The sequence below is a fragment of the Ipomoea nil genome, unplaced genomic scaffold (genome assembly GCF_001879475.1).
Source record: "Ipomoea nil cultivar Tokyo-kokei standard unplaced genomic scaffold, Asagao_1.1 scaffold3384, whole genome shotgun sequence".
In the NCBI taxonomy this organism is placed as follows: Eukaryota; Viridiplantae; Streptophyta; class Magnoliopsida; order Solanales; family Convolvulaceae; genus Ipomoea; species Ipomoea nil.
This window is the reverse complement of record NW_017619812.1, coordinates 1,619,747-1,629,168: the sequence shown is the minus strand read 5'-3', so window position 1 is coordinate 1,629,168 and position 9,422 is coordinate 1,619,747.

The window sequence follows — 9,422 nt, the reverse complement described above, 5'->3', positions numbered from 1 at the left end:
CATTTCATATTGAAAGTAGCTTTTCGAATCAACATTTAAAATTTTTCTTTTTTGAAATTCTCTAAAAAGTCAAAACATTCTTATATATGCCAAACACTTTGTACTCAAATGATACATCTATGGCTCCCATTGAGGGAATGGTACAGGATTGAACCCCAGTAGTGGGGTATTGACTTTTCGCAATAGAGTCAATAGTATTCAAAAAAAAAAGGGGGGGGGGGGGGGGGGGGGAGGGGGAGGGGATATAAAGTACGAATAAGCCACTGAACTATTTGCGAAAAAACAATTAAGTCACCCAACTCGAATAACCTCCAAATAAGACATTGAACTTGAAAAAAAAAAAAGAGCAATTAACATTTTTAACAGGTTAACTCCGGGTATTATTATGAGAACCACCTAGATTCTCATAATAATACCTGGGTCGGGTTAACTCCAGATTTTTACTGATTGGATTTCCAAATGTTTATTTTATTTATCCACCTAGATTCTCATAATAATACCCGGAGTTAACCTGTTAAAAATGTAAATTGCTCTTTTTTCCAGGTTCAATGACTTATTTGGAGGTTATTCGAGTTCAGTGACTTAATTACTATTTCCCAAATAATCCAGTGACTTAATTGTACTTTATCCAAAAAAAAAAAAAAAACATTCTTAAATATAATTTTTTTTTTAAATTATTATTAGTGTGTTCATGAAAATTTATCCACTTTTTATATAGGGTGAAGTCTCTCTTCAATATGGTTGTTGGCTGATGTCCTAAAGACCAAACTTTTATTATGGTGTGTTTGGTAAAATAATTAGCTTATAGATCAATTTTGGTTTATTTAACTATTATTAGTTGTTTGACTTAATTGATTAAAAATCAATATAAGTGTTTGGTTAATTATTAGCGTTTTGTAACTCTAAAATGCTAAAATTCAAAAAGCTACTCAAAACAACTTTTTCAATTAGCTTTTTGAAAAAAAAAATTATACCAAACAGCTATCAGTTAACAACTAATTTAACAAACACTTTTCTACAATCAGATAATATTATCAACTAATTATACCCTATAATTAACCTAATCAGCTAACAGCTAACAACCATTTACCAAACAGGGCCTATATCTTTTTTAAAAAAAATTAGGCACAAGTATCAAATAGGCCCATCAACTACTATGAAGTGCTCAATTCCCACCATTAACTAAATTAAGTGTCAAATAAGTCTATCTACCAGCTAAATTCATTGAATTGGCCTTTTTTACAGGTTACCAACATGTTGTCTATTTAATTATTAAAATAAATAATTAAAAATTTTCAAAAAAAAATAATTAATTAAAAAAATTAAAATTAAAATTTAAAAAAAAAAAAAAAAAAAAAAAAGAACAGCCACCGGCTGTCCTCACCGGTGGCTGCCATTTCAAAGACAACTGTGGCTGTTCCAGATCTGGACCTCAAAGGCCGGGAACGAGGGCGGCCATGGCCGCCGCCCTCGTTCCATCCATGGCCGTCGAATTTTTTTTTAGACGGCCATGGCTGTCCGGGGACGGCCATGGCCGTCCATGGCCGTATGGAACGAGGGCAGCGGCCATGCCTGCCCTCGTTCCTGGCCTTTGAGGTCCAGATCTGGACCTCATATTAGACAGCCATGGCTGTTCGGCTGTCCTCGCCGGACAGCCACGGCTGTCTTTGAAATAGCAGCCACCGGCGATGACAGCCAGTGGCTGTTCTCTCATTTTATTATTATTATTTTTTTTAAATTAAAATCTTTTAATTATTTATTTTAATAATTAATAGGCAACCTGTTGGTAACCAGTAAAAAAGGTCAATTGAACAAATTTAACTGGTAAATAGACCTATTTGACACGTAATTTAGTTCATGGTGGGAATTGAGCACTTTGCAGTAGTAGATGGGCCTATTTGACACTTGTGCCAAAAAATTATTTGATTATTATTATATATAAATAATATTTATTATTTATTATCTCTTATTATTTATTAATTGTAATTCCTATATAATAAATTTATGGGGTAATCGCACTTTTGGCCCCTCAATTAGTGCCCATTCTGCAATGTCATCCTTAGTTCCCAATTTGAACACATTTGGTCCCTCAATTATTCAACCATTAAGCAGATTTGGTCCTTCTGTCTGTATAGCCGTTTAACACCGTTTAAAGCATGGGTAAAAGTGGAATTTCACATAGCATTGTTTATAATAAGTATTGAAAATCGCACTTTTGGTCCCTCAATTAGTGCTCAATCTGCAATGTCATCCTTAGTTCCCAATTTGAACACAATTGGTCCCTCAATTATTTGACCATGCATTAAGCAGATTTGGTCCTTCTGTGATGCCAAGCTCCAGCGCCGGCGGCCTTCTTCTTCATCAGCAGATTGGGTTCCGGAACGGGCGTTTGCCTCGGAAGATGTCGAAACGGACGAAGGCGATTTTCGAGCGAGTTAGCCGGAGAAAGCTCCTGCAAACTTAGGAAGATGACCAGGTTCTGGTGACTGACATTGTGGTTGTGAGTCAAGATAGGAGTGGAAATTTTACCACCATTAATGACGACGTCGCCGCTGCTCCCAACAACACTCTGTCCGACGGCGGCTACTTCCTCGTATACGTGACTGCTGGCGTGTACGAGGAATAGGTCTCCATTGTCAAGAACAAGAAATACTTGATGATGATCGGCGACGACATTAACTAGACCATCATCACCGGAAATCACAACTATGTTGATGGCTAGACTACTTTCAATTCTTACTCATGTGAAATTTCAATTATACCCCTGATTTAAACGAAGTTAAACTTATGGTCTCATAGAAGGACCAAATCTGCTTAGTGGTCAATAATTGAGGGACCAATTGTGTTCAAATTGGAAACTAAGGATGACATTGCAGATTGGGCAATAATTGAGGGACCAAAAGTGTGATTTCTCATACTTATTATAAACAATACTATGTGAAATTTCACTTTTACCCATGCTTTAAACGGTGTTAAACGGTCATACAGACAGAAGGACCAAATCTGCTTAATGGTCGAATAATTGAGGGACCAAATGTGTTCAAATTGGAAACTAAGGATGACATTGCAGAATGGGCACTAATTGAGGGACCAAAAGTACGATTACCCCTAAATTTATTACTATTGTTATTATTATTGTTATACCCATGTACTTATAAGCCTTTTTTATATGTTAGTCATAAATAATTAAATTTACTAAATATATTTCTCTTGTTAAAATAATTCATCAATTAAAATAACTAACACAATTCACTATCAACTAATCGCTAAAAGAAACAGCATATTATAACTTCTAAGTCAATATTGATCTAACACATCTGCCCACAATTATAACTCAAACTTCATCCATAACTTGACATTGATGGGTGGAAGTATATATATTAGGGGGTGTTTGTTATATAACAAATATATTGTTGTTGTTGTTGTTGTTATGTTCTTATAAGTCTTTATATATGTTAATTGTAAACAATTAAATTGAGTTAATACTCAATATAGTCCTCCACTATAGTGGTTTTACTCAATTTAGTCCTAAGTGACTTTTGTGCTCAATTTAGTTCTCGACTTTGATGATTTTACACAATTTAATCCTTTGTTACCAGTTCTGTTAGTTGACTGTACTGTTAAAAATAGGGTTCTAATAGTAATTTCTCATCCTTCATCCCATTTGGGATGATTCATTCTTCTTCTCCTTATTAAGATTCACGTAGAAATGCAAATCTTCATACCCAAATTAACTTCAACTAACCCCATAAGGAAGGTTAGGCAAATATTTATTTCTGCGTGGATTGAAGTTGATTTGGGTACGGAGAGTTGCATTTTTGTGTGGATCTTAATAAGGAATCACCCCAAATGGGATGAAGGATGAAAAATTATCATTAGAACCCTATTTCTAACAATCATCTAAAAGAATTTTTAACAAATGACTAAATTGTGTAAAATCATCAAAGTCGAGAACTAAATTGAACACAAAAAGTCATTTAGGACTAAATTGAGTAAAATCAATATACTGAAGGACTATATTGAGTATTAACTCCAATTAAATTTATTAAATACATTTCTATTGTTAAAATAATATATTAGTTAAAATGATTACAATAATTCGCTATCAATTAACTGTTAATTGTCAAAGAAGGCATATACTAACTTGTAAGTCAAGAATGAAATTACAAATATTGATGATCTAAATACATCTGCCCACAATCATAGCTTAAACTTCATCCATAACTTGACATAGATGAGTGAAAGTGCATACATTAGTCTCTACTCAAAGTTGACTCGTTATACCACCTTATTACACTCTAATATGACACGGTTAATGTCTTCACAACGTCATACATATTTGACTTAACCCTGAATAGTGGGATTTGGTTTAAGTGGTTAGATTATGTACCAATAGTTATACCGTGGACCAGGGTTCACAGTGCGCACTAAGGATCCAAGTCCTATACGACATTATTTTGAACTTTAATTTTAACGACGATCATTTGTTTTTCAGTTCGCGTTACAGAAGATTTTTTTGTTTTAAATTGTAAAGCATGTGTTTGTATGTCGTGTTATGTGTTTCTATACATCATGTTATGCAATTCTGTACCTTAAACGTAAGGATTTTGTACTTGAAATTGATTACTAGTTGTATAATACAAAACATATTGTGTGTCTTATTTTACATATTTATGTCTTGTATTATGAAACTAGTTTTTTTTTACGCGCATTGCACGATTGAGATAATGCTCAATGTTTTTCTTAAATAAGTATTTTAAAGTATTTTCAAGGCAAGATTATATTAGAATTGTTCATGCATAGATAATTGAATGTTGAATTTGCGTATTTAAATTGGTAATTCTAATTTTACAAATGCAAGATAATATAGTCAAGATTGATTATAATTGTCAATAAAATAATTGTATGGGTATGGTTGAAACCAAATACGGGACATAAGGGAGAGCAAATAAAAATTAAAGCATAAAATATTAAATATATATATATTAATATTGTTTGAGGAGATTCCGGCAGTACGATTTGTGGTTAGAGTTCTATTAAGACTTTAATATTAGAATTAGATTAATGTTGTATTTATAATTCTATATTAGACTTTAATATTAGAATTAGACTAACGGTGAATTAATGGTACTTAATGGAAAAGTTAACGGAGGATAAATTGGGAAATCACAAGGAAAAATTAAAATCTGAACTATTTATTTGATTTAATAATTTGACGATCATTTTTTCTATACAATATTTATAATTAAATAAATATTTGAAAGTATATAAATGCAAGATTATATATGAGAAGTTCAACATAAGTAATTTAATGTCTAATTTGTTTATTTAAATATGTAATTCATAGTATATGAATACAATGTAATATAGGAGATTCATTATAATTGTTACTAAACTTTTTTTAAATAGTAAACATGTATTTTTGTTGCAAAGGGTTCTAATATATTTAATGAATGCACATATATACAAGATCAATGAATGAATCAACGGTACCAGTCCTTTAGGTGTTCTGCTCGGTGTTCATTTAGTTCAACCATTATTGTTGAATAAATTATTATGGATAAAGAAATTCCTAATTTAAGGAATTTAGATGTAGTAAAAATTTAAAATTTTTAATTATAATGTAACCCAAAGATATTGAACGATTGGTAAATATGATGTAACCCAAAGATCAAAATGCTAAAGAAAGTGTTTTCCTTATTCAACAGTTTGAATCAACAATTTGTTCCAAACCACTGAAAATACAAACATTGCAATTTACAATATTTTCATAACGTTTTTGAAAATGATTTTCCCAAAACACAACTATTTAAAAAAAAATATTATTAAACCTATTATTATTATTATTATTATTATTATTATTATTATTATTATTATTATTATTATATGTAATATGTATACCCTTAGATCATTTTAAATGTTAATTTAAACAGCTACTTTTTAAAAATATCTTTTTACCAACCGTTGATATAATTCGCTGGCCAAATTCATTAATATTATCCGCTAACTGCTGATTGTCAAACAAGGACATTGCGAGGTAGTTTCTCACTTCCACTTGTTGTGTGGTTTGAATACTCTCTTTGTCAACAAATCCCTCAAGGTTTTATTAATTTAAATTTTTAATGGTTTTACTCCGTAATAAAATACTTGGTAAATAAATATATCGCATTATTTGTATTATAACTTTGATATTTAATTAAAAAATAGTGCACAAAAAAGATAATAGACAATGTAGTGAATATAATCAATTGATGAATTTGAATGTAAAAAATTTTTACATTAGAGAAAAATAAAGACAATATAACTAATGAAATTATTTCTCTTAATTAATTTATGGATAATGAATAGTTTTTTGTAATAAAGACATTGTAGGACAATGTAGGGAATATAATCAATCGATGAATTTGAATGTAAAGAATTTTTATATTGGAGAAAAATAAAGACAATATAATTGATGAAATTATTTCTCTTATTTACTTTATTGATAATGAATAATTTTTTTTTTGAATAAAGGCATTGTAGACACATGATTCTAAATTAAAGAAATGCATATGTATTATTTTTTGTTGTAGCTACTAAATTATTATTTAATTTAATAAGAGTAAAATATAGTACTAATTATGCCAACTTTGATTGAAATTGGTTTGAACCTAAGACCTTTGTTATTTAAATCAATGAGTAAGTTAACGGTGAACTAACAAAAATTAACGGAAAAGTTAACGGATAATCATATTCATTAATGATAAATTAGGAAATCTCAAGGAAAAATTTAAATCTGATCAATCTGAGTCATTCATTAGATTAAAAAATTTGACCGTCATTTTTTCTACCCATTATAGGCCTAACTCTCTTTGGCTCTTATTAGGGCAATTTATATCCTACACCACGGCGCGCGTTGCACTGTGCGCCCAGATGCAAAATGACGTCGTTTTAATTAATTTATTTTTTGAAATTTCCCGCCCCAGTGAATGGTAGTAATTTTTTCTTTAAAAAAAAAAACCGCTGTTCAAAAATGTACATAATGTTATACTAGAATACACATAATTGTATACATGAATGTACATAATTATATAACAAAATATACATACTCTTTTTAAAAGATAATACACATAATCTAACATAATACATAATAAACATAAACTTTTAACATTATACACATCAACTCTTAACATAATACACACAAATTTTCTGATTCGGATGTACATAATTGTATAAAAAGAATGTACATAATTGTATAAAAAAATGTACATAACTGTACGAACAAATACACATAATTGTGTGAACAAATACACATAATCACAGCAACTTCCTACCGCGCCTCCCAAAACGACCTCAAAACGACGTTGTTTTGGGAGGCGCGCGGCGCACAGTGCTACGCGCACCGTGGTGTAGGGTATAACGATTGCTCTTATTAGTATAGTAGATAGATTATGTGTCTATTGGACATAAATTATATATTTACATAATTCAGATTTGAGAATAAGTAAAATAGAAATGTGTATGTATCTCGTGTTATGCGTTTCTGTACATCATGTTATTCAATTATACATATTAAGTGTAAGGATTTTGTACATAAATTAATTTAAAGTTTGTGTTGAAACATGAGAAACGAAAAGTTACAGAGTCTGTTTAAGCTTAATCATCAAATGATGTCGTTTTGATCCAAAGTTCACAATGCTATGTGGACCCTGATCCACGATATAAATTGCAATTATGTACCTATACTGGCCAAGCCAATAGAGGAGGGTGGTGTGGGGTTCACAAGATTGGGTGAAATTGTGGAGGCTTCTGGCATCAAGCTGTGGTGGAGGTTTAGAACTGAGAAGTCACTCTGGGGTGACTTTCTGAAATCAAAATACTGTCAGAAAGTCCACCCTGTGAGTAAGTCTTGGCAGAATGGGGATTCCCACATATGGAAGAGGATGCTAGAAGCAAGGGAGAGGGTAGAAAAAGAGATTGTCTGGGATATTGGTAGGGGGGAGGTGAACTTTTGGTGGGACAACTGGACAGGGAAGGGGGCTGTGGCCTTGCTCTACAACATAAGGGGGAAGGCACAAGCTCGAGAAAGGCTGTGTGACTTCTGGGAAGAGGCGGGATGGAGGATGGGAAATATGAATGAAAATCTTCAGAGGGATTTAAGGGGAGTAAGCTTGAGGGAGAATAAAGAGGACAAAGCAAGGTGGAAGCCAGACAGAGATGGGACCTTCACTTTAGCCTCTGCAAAGAGGTGGATCAGATCCCAGGCAACTGAGAACCTCAGGAACCAGTTTTGGTTCAAGAAAGTTTGGGCTAAGCATGTTCCTTGGAAAGCATCATTCATGGCATGGAGGGTGTTCAAGGGAAAGGTTCCAACTGATGATAAGCTGATTAATTTTGGCTTTCAAATAGCATCAAGATGCTCTTGCTGTATACAACCTGGATTTGCAAGTTTGCAGCATGTTTTTTGCAAAGGGGAAACTGCAAGCAGGGTGTGGAACTATTTTGCTAATTCTCTAGGAATAAGAATACAGCTTGGAGGGATAAGGCAGGTGTGCTTTGACTGGTGGGCCAAAAAGCATAAAAATAGACTGGTAAAGTACATGTCAGATAGGTTGCCAATACTAATTCTTTGGGAACTGTGGGTGCATATGAATCACTGCAAATATGGGGATGGGAAAGTTTCAGAAGCTAGAGTCATCTCCAAAATTGCCAAAGGCATTGCTGATTGTGTTATGAGGAGGTGGCCGGCATGGGACCCTTTTCCCCCAAATTGGAACTACATTTTGAAAAGAGCAAGGGGTTTTGGGTGCACAAGAGTGGTGAGAAGCCTGAGTTGGAATAAGCCTCCTAGTGGATGGGTGAAAGCTAACATAGCTGTTGAAGGGGAAGGTTGCAGTTTTTACTTAAGGAATTTTCAGGGTGAGTTTGTTCTTGCTGGAAACTACACAGGACCTGGTAACACATTGAGGCAGGTTCTAGAGGACTGTTGGAGTTGGTGCACAAGGAAGAGGATAGCAAAAATCCAAGTGGAGTCTGATTTCAACTTGATGGAGGAGAGAGAAAGGCAACCAAGTGAGCTCACAGTGGCATGGCTGATGTGTAATCCTAAGGTTAACTGTGTTGCACATTGGATATTGGAAAAGTGCAGAGGGCAAAACTTAGTTTTTCTAAAAGCTGAAGCCCTACCAAAGGCACTACAGCTGACCCTTGCCCTTGAGGGCATTCCTCATTTCATAATGCTTCCTGGGATTGATGTGATTAGCGTGTTGCCTCGAGCAAGGAGACAATGGGACCCTGGTGGAACTACTGCACTTTGATGGTCTCTGATGGGCTGCAGAAAAGGGGCTGCTTGGAAGGAGGCTCCAAGTTCTGATGCCGATGCTGCAGATTGGCTGCCTAATGATGGTGCTTGATATGGAGCAGCTGAGGACTTCCAGCATTCT